Source organism: Nicotiana tabacum, chromosome 16 (assembly GCF_000715075.1).
Source record: "Nicotiana tabacum cultivar K326 chromosome 16, ASM71507v2, whole genome shotgun sequence".
Classification (NCBI taxonomy): Eukaryota; Viridiplantae; Streptophyta; class Magnoliopsida; order Solanales; family Solanaceae; genus Nicotiana; species Nicotiana tabacum.
In genome coordinates, this window is record NC_134095.1 from 3,794,829 (window position 1) to 3,799,241 (window position 4,413).

At 33.9% G+C, this 4,413-nt stretch overlaps 1 long non-coding RNA gene across 4 annotated transcripts; it reads left to right on the forward strand.

Annotated features, from left to right (window-relative positions):
- The first annotated feature begins 550 nt into the window (after window positions 1-550).
- Window positions 551-4,208, forward strand: LOC107785588 (uncharacterized). 4 transcript variants are annotated; one of them, XR_001647888.2, is made up of 5 exons: window positions 552-702; window positions 997-2,300; window positions 2,422-2,991; window positions 3,079-3,361; window positions 3,458-4,208. It is a non-coding gene; the product is annotated as an uncharacterized LOC107785588 (long non-coding RNA). The 4 variants fall into 4 exon arrangements; XR_001647899.2 differs by having other exon boundaries at window positions 2,426-2,991; XR_001647912.2 differs by having other exon boundaries at window positions 553-702; window positions 997-1,042; window positions 2,182-2,991.
- Window positions 4,209-4,413: the final 205 nt, after the last annotated feature.

Here is a 4,413-nt window from a genome sequence, read left to right on the forward strand (position 1 = left end):
GCATACTACCTTCATGTAGTATGTTAGCAAAACTATATCATCTTATTTGCTATTTCATTCATGAAATTTCCTTTTCGTCTTGCCTCTAATGTTGCTAATCACCCTTAAAAATATGGAAGGAGAACTTTGCATTTGATTCTTGGAGAGAAAGAATCTTTATTTATTTGGGTTTTCAATTTTTATATGTATCTAACTAGTTTTTGTAAGTGTATGATTAATGGCTACATGTTGATAAATTAGAACTTATTTGGAATATTTTTGCAAAATTCCCGAGAAGAAACTTACTTGCACTCGCTTACATATTAAGTTTGGAAATAGGCCAAAAATGTCCCTTTACTATGCGAAATTGAGGGCTCTCCTCCGTTAAAACTTTGGCTCTAGCCTAGGCCTCCCGTTAATACCTTGGGCCAAAAATGCCCTTTTTCGTTCCCCACCCAACAGAAAATAATTTAGGGATACATTAGAGTTAATTATATTATTAATTAATAAGATTTGACTATTTGACTTTTAAATAAATATTTTAAATTACTTTTTAACCTAACCCATTATAATCTAAGGTGACCCGACCCAACCCTGCTCTTTTAACCCCAATCAGTCCTCATTGTTATCTCATAACTCTCAGAATATTATGCGAGTTCTCTAGGCTACTCGTTCTAGGGCTTCGTTTGTGAGGGCTTTGCTGGTCGAAAAAGGAAAATCAAGGTATACTACTAGTCACTGTTATAATTTTTTATTGTGTAGTTAGGGTTTTGTTGGCCCTTTTTTGTTTAAAGAAATATTTTCTTTTTGGTGTTGTTGCAAGAGAAAATGATTTAAAAACTTGATTTTATATCTAAAGTTTATTTTTTTGATGTCTTTATTGGAATATTTTATGGCCCGATAGCCAGCTTCTTGCCTTTTAGGATTTATTATGATTTTTAATTGATACTTGTTGTTGTATAGTTACTGATGTGGTCCATCTTTTGTCTCCTTTTTTTGTTCCTTTGCATGTGAAAGCTATTGAAGATGATTCAGAAAGTTGACCTGATTTTCGACTATGGGGGTAATTTCACCTGAACTTCTATATAATCAGAATCTATTGTATGTTTTGTCTGGTCATGAATCTAGTGGTGTTCGATTTGCTGTTGTATGTGATGAGTTTACAAAGAACTTAGGTTTTAAAAAAAATCAAACATCTTTTAGTAACTGGACCTTCTGGAAGATATTACTTGGTAACAGATAATGATGGTATGAGGATCTTGTAGTATTTATTCAGTAAGGAGTTTAGAGTTATAAATTTCTTTGTTGTAGATGATTCAGATTTGAGGGTTTTTGCTCAAGATATCAAATACTACACTGAAACATACATTGTAAATTTTGATGTAGCTTCTGACCAAGAAAGTAGTGTACGTGATTGTGAGTCTGATGATCTAATTTCATATGGTTATAATTCTGAAGAACTTAAGGCATTTAGCCAATAAAGAATGAGGGATATGAGTTATAAATTAGAGAACTATAAGGAATTAGAAAAGGGTCAAACATTTAAAGATATGACTGAGGCCAGAAAGGTGATAAACTTCTATGCAATAGCTAATCGTAAATGTTTGAGGGTAAAAAAAAAAGTGATACTACTAGGGCCACATATAAGTGGCAAGATGAATGACCCTTTGACTATTTCATATCAGAAGATGGGAGGAGTGACACCTTTAGAATCAAAACCTTAAATCTCAATCACACTTGTGACCCTATGGTTAAAAATCTTAGGGCAGGTGCCAAAACATTAACACATATATTTAAGAGTAGGGTTCAGTATAATCCTCAATACAAGGTAAAAAGATATGAGAGGGGAGTTGAAGATTAGTTATGACCTAAATGTATCTAAGACTATCGTGAAAAGAGCTAAGAGGTTTGCTCTTGAGAAGTTTGAAGGTAGTTTCTTTGAGGACTACAAGAAACTTGAAGCATATGGTAGAACTTCTAATCCGGGAAGTGATGTAGTTATCAATATATCAAATGATGCTCTTGAACAAGGCAAAAGGAAGTTCTTGAGAATGTAAATTTGTTTGAAAGCAATGAAGGATGGATGGAAAAGTGGTTTGAGACCACTAATTGGTTTAGATGGTACTTTTCTAAAGGAAAAATATAAAGGGTAGTTGTTAGTGGCTATAGGGCAAGATTATATGGATTATTTTTTTCCCATAGCATGGGCAGCGGTAGATAAAGAAACAAGTAGAACTTGGAGTTGGTTTTTGGTGCTTTGGAAGCAATCTTTGGATTTTAAAGATGGAGATGGAGTGACATTCATCTCAGACATGCAAAAAGTAAGCAATTTTAATTTTTTTTTCCTTTCAGTTTTTTTCTGTCAAGTTCATTTTTTTCATAATTGTTGCTTAATGAATTTACATGAATTAATTGATGCTAAGAACATTGTGGTTCTTGAAGCTAGGCATAGATTTTGTGCAAGGCATATTGGTGTAAAAAATAAAAGAGTGGACAAGCAAAGAAGCTTATGTGGTGGTGTGTTTGGGCCACATATGAAGAAGACTTTAAGGATCAATTGAGAAAATTGGATGATATTAACGAAGAAGCTGCTAAAGACTTGCTAAAATATCCACCTCAAACTTGGTGGAGAGCTTATTTTGACACTCAGTGTACAAAATATCATGGTTGACAGGATAAATTTTTCCTCAAGTTGACATTAATTTCATTGAATCATTTAATGCATGGATTTTGGAGGCAAGACAGATGCATATCATCAAAATGTTGGAGGAGATAAGGTTGAAGGTTATGAAGATGTTGGTATACAGTCTAACTTGAATTGAAGCTATACAATTCTTATAGAGAAATAACTCTTGGTTTTCATATACACTTCAATGGTGAATTTGACTATGAAATCAGTGAGGGAGATGATAGACACACAGTTAATCTTGAGACAAAAGGTGCACCTGTAAGCTTTGGGGCTTATCTGGGATCTCATGCCCCTATGCTATCAAGGCTTTGTAGCATGATAAGGTATATTGTCTTGAGTTGAAACTTTTTTGTTACTGATGCAATTGTTTAATTTTTGATGTATTTTATTTTGCTTTGCTTGTATCTTAGATTGATCCAGTAACACAAATACATTGGTATCACAGTAAAGAGGCATACTTGATGAAGAGCAAATACAGCCTGTTAGGGAGGTTAATTCTGGAAGATCAATCCTGCACAAGCTATGAAGCCACCAGAAGTTGTGAAAACTGTAGGCATACCCAAAGTTAAGAGGAATAGAGTACTATATGAAAAAGGAAAAAGGAAGGGTGAATGTAGTGTTTCTAGGAAGGGAGCTACTATACACTGGAGTAAATGTGATAAAGCTGACCATAATGCAAGGTCTTGTTACAATGTAAGCATTTATTTTCTAATCTTTCCTTTTTATTTTGAGACTCAACTAAATCATTGTATATCTTCTTTTGATGACATGACACTACTCATGGAGAAGGTTCAAGCTCGAGGAAAAGAAAAAACTATGGACAAATATCAATTTCAACTGTACTAGTTTCAGGTGGCACACATGAAGAAGAAGAAGCAGAATTTCAAACTGAATCTGGGACACAACAATCATTTTATTCAACTGAATCTATAACACAACAATCAGTTTATTCAACTCAAGCTGTAACACAACAATCGCAACCTTATGGTCCTAAAGTTGGTATTGACGAAGACCCACTACTTAGGCCAAAGATTTTTTCTAAGACAATGACAAGACTGAAGGAGAGGATGACAAAGGCAAAGCCACCAATTGGGTCAAGGAGAATTATATTTACTAGAGATGCTAATGGGGTGTCAATACCATCGGGCTTGCCTTATTCACCAACTAAGACTACTTTGAAGGGTAAGGCAGTAATGACATCCAAACAGCTACAGGATGAAGGAAGAAAGAAAAAATTTAAGATAATTGATAGAAAGGGAAAAGGAGTACCAACTGATGAATCAATTGATGAGGAGGGATTTGAAGATTAGTTTGTTCGTAGCTTCTTTTTACTTACGTGGGAAAATCAATTAATTTATTGCTTGCATGTACTTGGAAACTAACTTGTGAAAATTCTCCAAATGTTTGGTTGATCTTCCATGAACTCACTTTCACAATTTATCTTGTTGACAAGATCACATGTAGAATTTGTAATGGATTAATGTGTATCTTAACTGCTTTTGGCTTGTTAATGTTAAGTCCAGAATGTGAAATTCTAGTATTTGTTGTGGAATCTCTTGTTCGTTGTTTACTTCATCTTATGGGAAAGTTTTAAAAAAAAAATTGTGGGATTATAGTGTTTGTTGTATATGTGTACTCTAGAATAGTAAATATTGTTTCTTGGAGAACTGTTTTGTGAAATAGTAATTGCCACCAATTCCTTTTGCTGCTTTGGAAACTATTACTCTCATACCATAATGTGGTCA